Consider the following 9,920-nt stretch of genomic DNA (forward strand, 5'->3'; position numbering starts at 1 on the left):
AAAATAGAATATATGATCGTATAGGTCGTCGTTTAAAGCGGTTTTTTTTTAGTTTTCTAACCACATTTATAGATGTATACCAATGCTCATGGCTAAGTGTTCAAGGCTAGTTTTTTTTTATATTACCCGATTGTCTTATAATGGATTTTTAATGCATCGCAATTTGCATTATTCAGTATTAAAATACAATGTAATAGATTATAATATTATATATAAATTATAAAGAAAAACACCATTAAATGAGAAATCGGTTACTCATTAAGTTCAAATAAAATATACTTTTAAAAATTGTATTATAATATAAAAACATTGACAAGATTCGCAATAAAAAGAAGAAAATTATAAATTAAAGGTATGAAAATATAGACAATAAATAGTTATTTAAGTCAAATATTATGAAATAGATACTAAATCGGCAGCATAAACAAAATTCATAAAATATATAATTTTATATTTAAAATTTGACTTGTATGGGATGAGGGTATTCTTCGTATCCACATAATGTGTTAAAAACATAATTTTATAGAAAAAAATCGGGTAAATCAATCTACTTCATATCAAGTATTATTTGTATATTATCGTCATTCGTTTTCAGTAGGTCACTGTAATGCATGTGTTAACTTGGGATTTAATCAATAACCATTACATGATATGAAAAACAATTTTGAACGGAGGCGGTCTGTCAGCCTACATTATTGTAAAGGTATTATTATAAATTATGTATAATTATAATATTTATTTAATTATTTATTATATTTCATTATAGATTTGAATTTATATTATTGTATTTTATTTTTATTTTATATAAGTTATTCGATTGTTTGAATCAATTTTTGTCAAAAATAAATCACATTTAATATAATGTTGAAAATGCAATACATTTTATCTAGGGTACCTATAAAATAATTTGTATATTTTCGTTATTTATTTAAAAACGGTAGAATTCGTTCTTAAAGACATCAATTAATATCCTGTAAGTACCTACCGTTCTGATATTAATTACTCTGATAAACTGATTAAAATATATTTATAAAAATTACGTTTTTTTTAATACAACTATAATTTTATCCATTAAACATATAATTGTATAGATACTTACGTTATGTTATGCAGACATGTTAATACATAATTATATTAACTAATAAATAAATCAAGGCCTTGGGCATTTTTACGGTTTATTACTTATTATGTATGTACTTATTATGAATTCACCTTAGGAAACAGTTATAGAACACTAATGAAGCAACACCTATTATAATGACAAGGGCGTACAAAAATCAAGTGTTTGAAAACATGTTAAAGACCTGTAAGATCATAACATTTACCCTGAATAAATTTCGTTGAAAAACAAAAATTAAGTAAGTTTTAATTCTTCAGATAATCATGCTTAACACTTTAAATCTCTATTACTGTTCATATATATTGTATTCTAAAATTTTTCATTACTATAGTAATTAATGTTATGATAATATACATAATATAATACCTATATATTATACAATATTATATGGATCGTCCGTATCCACATTTTATACAAAAAAATGTGCACATTATGATAATATACATTCAAAAAAATTAAACTATGCAAAATTAACTATACGTTTTTGTCCGTATGAAAAAATTGGAAAATCCAAAGTGTAATTAATTTCTGAAGAAAAAGCGTCTACAATATAAAATCAAAGTATTTATATGATGTTTCGAGGTACCACCATAATATTATACACGCCATACATAAATTGACGTAATACATAAAATACAGTTTTTCAAATTATGCTTTATTTTAAAAGCTATTCATGTACAAGTAAACCTTTATCAATACATGATATAGTCATTATTCATGTTGAGTATACAAATTATATGGGCAGGACCCGTTTGATCGTATTAAAAAAAAATTAATAAATAACTACGATAAATTTGGATCAATTTTATATGGACCTTTATTGATACCAAATAATAATAATTACGCAACATTTCAATTTTTACGTATAATAATATTCTTTTACTCATTTTAACAAAAGCAAGAATTGGAAATTAATTTTTAACCCACACATTAATAATTAGCGTAAGTAACTAACACTCTTACGCATCCAATGACTAGTTGACATAACTACCACTCAACGTATTATTCAAGAATGTGCGATTTCCAAGACATATGAAGTACTTAATCGATACCAAACAACGTGCAAAAAGCAATCGTAAGACGATTAATGTATATAATATATTAATATGATTTAGTTTAACTCGTTTACTCGTATATATTATTATATTTTAAAATTCTAAGTACTTTATGTTTGCTATAGGAATACACATATATTTTACTTAGACAAACTCATTATTATCGTTATTTAATAAGCAAGAGTAGTTTTTTACATGGCCATGTATTATACTATAATATCAAAATGTAAATGCGCATAATATTATATGTCGACTTAAAAACAATAATAAATCGACGATATTATATACACATATATATATATATTGCATACATTATGGTGTTTCAGTGATATAATGATCGAGTTTGGCTAATAGTATTGGAAATTCTTTTTTATATTTTATAAACATTTTCAATTTTTCCACTTTATCCAGTACATTTTAAAATATAACCAAATAATTACAAATTGGATTTAGCTAATTTCAAAAATATTTCATTTTTTTTTAAATTTTGCCAGCCCCCCACCCCCACACTAAACCAAAATTAAAAATATTATAAAAATAAAATAATATTATTTTATGCCCTTTGTTTGTACCTAATCATACTAGGTATACATACTTAATTATCATAGAATTAAAAAAATTTTAATTAAAATGGAGTTCACATAAAAAGTAAAAATTTAAACAATTGTAGGTAGTCAATTATATGATAAAGCAACGGAACTGGGAAATATTTTTTAAATATCATCATAGTTAATGTTACATTGTAATTATAATAAACATTTACTCAAATATAATCTGTTCTTTTTTCATATTCAATTTTATTATTTTATAAATGAGCTCCACTCAGTACTTCTTGTTTTATTGTGATTTAGGTATACCGAGATGTTAATTTTAATTATAGGCAAACAAAATTAATCAAACATTCAAACTTACAAAGAAAATTTACAACTAAAGTATCATCTTAAAAAATATATATGTGATATTTAAATTTTAAACATATTATTCATCATATTTAAAACATACAAATCAATCGAATAAAGTATTGGCTAAATAAATTAAAGAACCCTTTCAATTGATCAAAACCATCTGATATTTTCCATCGTTAATATTAATATTCGTGGGCGTACACGATTGCACACATTTTACCTTTTTATATTTGAAAAAACATAACATGATTGGGCACAAAATATATTTTATTTTATATTGTTGGCTTAAATTTATTATAGTTTTTTGAATTTCACCTATAGTGTTATACTATAATAGTACCTTTTGAATTTCACCTAAAGTATTATACTATAATAGTACCTTTTGACTTTTACCTATTACTATAGACAGGGGATACTAGCTAATAGCTATTATATCATTTATATCGCGGCTACAGGTCTGTAAATAATATAATAGTGTTAGTGGCTGTGTTTTCAAATTTATTGCTTTTCCAACGTATTCACATAATAGAATTCGATAATATTTAATTGTGTCGAACTTTATTGATAGTTATTTAATATGTTTAACGTAATATTATAGTGAAGTAAGTTTATTTTTTAAATTTTTTTAACTTTATTTATGTTATAATTTGTTTTATATGTTTGACGCACAATCAATATTTCCGACTATATACGCGTATTATATTATTATTATAAATATATCTTATGCGTACCTATTTCTTTATTCTTGTAGACGAATATTATTTTTTAAATACAATTATAATATATAATATACTATGTTTTTATAGTGTAAGTAAACCACTAAAGACATTCTAGACAATTACTAAATTCTAAAATGTTGTTATCGTGTTGTGTTTTTTTCGGGTAAAAAGGTAAAAAGTGCGCAATCGTGCTGAATTGATAACTCGTAAATACTGTGTATAATAATCATAATATAATCATATCGTATAATATTATACATTACTATTTTTGATGCGTGAGTGTGATATAGTAAAATATATTAGTAGAATATTATACGAAATGCGATCAAGATCGTTTTGACGGGATAAGTAAAAACATTCGCATTACTTAAAAAGAAAATAATTAACACGTCACACCACCGCGGTAGCGGTGCTTTTGATAATGTCAAGCTGCAGACAAATCGCCTGACAAGCTATTTCTTTTTTTAATTCGCGTGTATATTATATCCTACCTGTTAATTCGTTATGATATAGAGATTATAAGGTTTATGAACTCCTAAATATGCCAGAATCAAAAAGCCAAATTTCAACATTCTATAAATAATTACTACTTATTGGACCATCAGTTCTCAGAATGACCTCGCAGTGTTCCATTATTCGTTTGGCTCTATTAAAATATGTACCTACTTATTACTTTAATAGAATTAATGTCATTAATCATAATTACCTATATAATATACCGATATGTTACATTATATAGATTATTAGAGCTTTATAAATTAATATTTTATTTAATATTCGTAGTTCATACTATAACGCTGAAGTTCTATAGTATTCTAACACCCATCACACTCTAATAAATACTCTCTCACACTATCTATAATACTTCAGATAGCCCAGAGAAGCCCACAAGTTATTGCTTCTTATAGCTGCTTTGTTAATGATACTGGTATACAATTGAACCAAATCATGAAACAGCAAATTTTCAACCCAAAATTTACTTTTTGCATTATATAATATTATATATTGTAAATAAAAAAAATTATTTTTAATAAATAAACTTGAAAAAAATTAAGCTATCACCTACTATTGATCTACGCGTAAGCCCGCGAATCTATTTACCGATTCTCCGTCGAGTACCCGCAATCGTGAAAAGCGAATAGATATCATCCTAGCTATAGGTATACGCAACATTATATGATAATATTATAATAATTTTAAACGTATTGTAATTCGGGACGTAATAGTCCTCACGCTGACCCAGTTATATATCGTATTTTTAGTTCCTCGGACGTCTTGTTCCGGGTCATGTTGGTCGCGCCCCCGCGGGGTAGCAACATCGATTGCGGGCGTTTTATTAAAACAACTGCGGATAACAATAAAAAGAGATCCCCCCCGCCCGAGCCGCGGGGTTTACGCGCACGCGAAAATCCATTGGCCAACCGAGATGGTCGGTAGCCGGTCGTTGACGCGCGCGCGCGCTGGTTTTCGGCGGTCCGCCTCGAGGAGACCGTCTGCGGCGCACGACAATAGCCGCGCGCAGAGAGGCCGTCGTTGTGCATTGTTGTCGCCGCCGCCCCCGCCGCAGCCAATACAATCGTACCGTCACGGCCCATTGTGTCCCGCTGCCACCGCCTCCTCTTCCTGTTCCTCGCCCGTCCCGCCGTGCGCGTAATCCCTGATTCGTGTATTCCGCGGGTATTTCGAGCTCGCGATACACAAAATACACGAAAACAATAACGATATTGTAATCACGACGACTATTGCGGTCGTTGGGTGGTTGTGACGGGTGTGCAGTGGAGTGGGGTGCAGAAACTACATCTGAAACGCGCGCTGATACGCGGTTATACAGCGATCATTGCGTGACGTTCATCGAATCACGAGAATATAATATAATACGAACAATATATATTATTAACGACGACATTAAAAAAAATAAAGATAAAAAAACAAGTGTTATATACAGAGTGTAACAGGACTATTACATTTGTAATGGAAGTTTGTCAAAGATAGTCTTGTTACACCGCCTTATATACTTATCGATCCATATAATTTAACGTAAGACAGTAAGACACTGTATTTATATCAAAAACTATTAACGTTAATATAATATGTGAATATTGAATATACTATTTTCATTATTTTAAGTCGTTAAAAAACGATATTTTTCATGCTTATATAATATGAGTTATAATATTTATTATTTTAAAAGTTTTGATGATACATAATATATATTATTATATACCTTAAACTAATAAATCACTTGATATTTGTCCAAAATTTGATTCTTATAGATCAAAATACTTTGATTAATATTCTGTTTTGCAATGTGAAATTAAAAATGTATGTTATCATTCAAAAGAGTAAAACCTTAAAAAGTGATATCTAATGATAAAAAAATAGTGAACAATTTAAATTTTTTTCCAAAAATGTTGTTTTATATTATAACTTTCGAATCCTTCTTTATCTATTCGAATGCAGTTTTTGACATTTTTTAAATCACAACTTGTTTTCTTCGTTTTAATCATATCATACGATTTCCAAATTAAAATCTTAATAAGTTTTTATTTTTGTAGCAAAAGCTAGTATGCAAAAAAAAACAAAAATGTATGCCAATGCATATACAGTATACACTATATATATATTGATTAATGATTTCCGCAAGAATAATCATGTCAGCGGTGTATACTTGCCATATAACAAATAACAAATATATCTAGTAGTATATAGCTATATAGTGTAGCCAGCAGGTACCTTTGCCAATGCAGTGCACTGTCGTACATTTAACACATTACATATTATTATATAATGATATAATCATAAATCGAAATACAATTTTATAAGAAAATTACAAACGTGTATTATAGGTAATAATAATAGCATGATAATATGTATATAATTTTACCTATATGTGCATCGCGCGCGTGTGTAGGTTTGACACTGTCTCGACGACGCGCAATAAAATGACTGCATTATAATATAGTTGTTATACATATGGACTTTATACAATATAATATATACATATGGCATAATATCTCAATTCATTAATGCAATCGACGATCTGTCGAACAGAGTGGTTGGTACGCGAGACTGCGCACTCACATGATTTACAATTTCGATAATTTATAATATAATATAATATATTTCCATGCATAAACACCGATAATAACCAGATCTATACTTTATATATACTATACTATATAGGCAATACAGTTATAGGTACTTTGTTTACGTGTAAGTATATAAATTTGGTGATTTCACGCGATTTGTCTATAATCCAATATTATCATATGCCGCAGCTAGTCGTTTGTTGCATTATATATGCATGTATTATGTAGCCATATATAGATACCTATACCGTATAATAGTAATTGTAGTTAGTTTTTATAACAGAAGTGTGGATTTAATTGTATTAAAGCATATAAAAATATTGATATAGTGTGACATCTACATGGGCGTAGCGAGGGTAGAGCAGGGGGAGAAGTGCCCTTCCCTTGCACTTCAAACTAAATTATATTTCTTATAACACACGTTGTAATGCAACAGAAATTTCTAATCAGATTTTCCGAAGACTCTAGACGATTGTCATTGTTATAATTTAAAAATAATATTAAAAATAAATACTTTGAAAAAAAAATTTTAGTTAGAGTTTTAATAATTTAAAGTTGGCTACGCCCCCCCTCTTGATTGAAATCCTACCTACGCCCATGGACATCTATGTTACCAATTTCGAACTCTGTTTATTTAATGTAAAGAATGATAACGTATAGTCTGATATTCACCTATCGTCGTTTTTCGAGAAGAGGTACCTTTTAATATTATGTTACCCATGCCATATACCATAATATTATTGTATAAGCATTTCTTTTATCTTTAAAATAGTAAAATGTAATGCATTTAGTGGTGTTCATTATTCAAAAAACTGTTATCCTTTTCAAAACTCCACAATTTTCACGCTTTAATATTCGTCATTTTACTACCAATATAATGTAAATATAGGTAATAATAAGTTTCACCCGTTTTGTTTAAGGTTTCATCGTCGTCAAAACAATCACATTTTCTAATGCATCTATAATTATGGTAACTTGTGGTTTTTTTAATTTAATATTTTCGAATCTTATGTTTAGACTATTTAGAGTTTTTGCAACTTATGAACTCTCAACGAAAACACTATAATTATTAACTATTATTATAATTTTGTTGTTTGTATAATGTGGAACCGTTAGGAACCGATAAGAAATGTGTACGTTATCGACAATTGTAAACAAATCTAAAAATATTTGCAATTTATTATTATTGCTTAATAATAATAATAACTATATATAGTAAATTCAAAAGTCAGTCATAATCGTCGAAGGTAGGAAAGTACATCAGATATAAAATATGTTTATTATACTTAATACTCATCTATTTATACGCGACACCGAGATTTTCTATATTGTTATCTAAACAAGTATTTCCTTTTAAACTATACAATATTTACACATTCGTTTGCCAACTGAGCAAAAGAAGATAACAATCGTACATCTTAAGGTTGAAAAACTAGAAAATGTGTTTAATGTATTTATAACTGCAATATCGGAAACGATCATTGTGGCGCCATCTGTTAACCGATGTCGCGTAAACATCATACATTTTTTCGTACGTACGCCGCATAGGTACGTCGTGCATACCAAAAATGTAAACAACTGGCAATTATTTATTTCAATTATTAACGATACAAAATAACGATTTTCCTAAACACAATTTTACTATGTTGTACATTTGTGTATAACGAAGACAACACCTCATGAAGAGGACAACAATAATAATATGCATTAGGACACTACACATATTTTTATCATTGACCCACTCAAAAAAGGAAAAAATCACGTTCAGCGTAAGTAAAGAACCATTATTTATATCTTATGTTGTAAGCTTTGATATTAAAGTGAATTGAAAAACTTGAAGTTAAAAACAATATTAGTGTTTTTAAATGTTGGAATGTTTACGACATTTCAATTTCTATGCAAATTATTTAATTATGGTCTGTGCCTATTAACGGATAAATAGAAAATTACAGTTTATAAAAAAAATGAAATATTATAGAAAATCTAACGTAGCTATAAGCACAAATAATGTTTTAACTTTTAATACTCAATTGCACGATAACTGTGAGAGAAGTTGGTTTACCTCCTCTCACGCTTCAGAACCTAAAAATGTTATGTTATTTTATAAATAACTATGGCTGTTTTTCTATAGCTATTTATGGTTAAAATTAATCTATATTTCTACCGTTTTCCGTTTTGATTCAATAAATAGAAAAACGCTTGCTAAGTCAGAGATCAGCATGTAAACTTTCTTGATTTTCAATTTTTAGAAATGTATTAATATTGTATGCAATATGTATGTATAATGTATTTTATTTTCATTTAGTGAGATAGATCTCCGAAACCGGAGACCAGATTTTGTTGTTTGGGGTCTTGTTAGATTCACATTGGCTTGGAGAAGTGCAGTGAAGAATTTCAGAACTTTATCTTTTGTTAATTCACTGAAGAGATCCAAACTAAATTAAATACATTTTATTGGGCGTTTTTTATATTTTTCAGTTTTATAGCTTTGTAGTGAGTTAACGATTGAAGATTAAGTTCTGAAAATCTTCATTGTCCTCCTAGTCAATGTGAATCTAACAAGACCCCAAACAACAAAATCCGTTCTCCAGTTTTGGTAATCTACTACACTAAATGAAAATCTTGCAAAAAATAACTTATTTTTGTAACTAATGTAACTGTGAAAAATTAAATATTTTTTTTTGAAAATATTTAATCTCACATTTTGTATCAAATTAAAAATATTAAAAAATATTATTAAATATATTAAAAATCAAGAAAGTAAATATAATACAAATACAATAATTACAAGCATTGATTTTATCCAATAAATAGATTTAAGGTCACGAAAAAATTATATTATTAATTACGTGTGCTATTAACTCCAGTGAAAATATAAATTTGATCCACAAAATATTATAACAATAGCTGTAATATAGCTGTGTTATTATTTCATTTTCGATTACAAAAAAACTCGCACATAAACATGTTCATCTATATCGGTATACAGTATGTACATATCAATCAACCAGCCAAACGATTTGTTCGATCCA

This window comes from Rhopalosiphum padi, chromosome 4 (genome assembly GCF_020882245.1).
Source record: "Rhopalosiphum padi isolate XX-2018 chromosome 4, ASM2088224v1, whole genome shotgun sequence".
Classification (NCBI taxonomy): domain Eukaryota; kingdom Metazoa; phylum Arthropoda; class Insecta; order Hemiptera; family Aphididae; genus Rhopalosiphum; species Rhopalosiphum padi.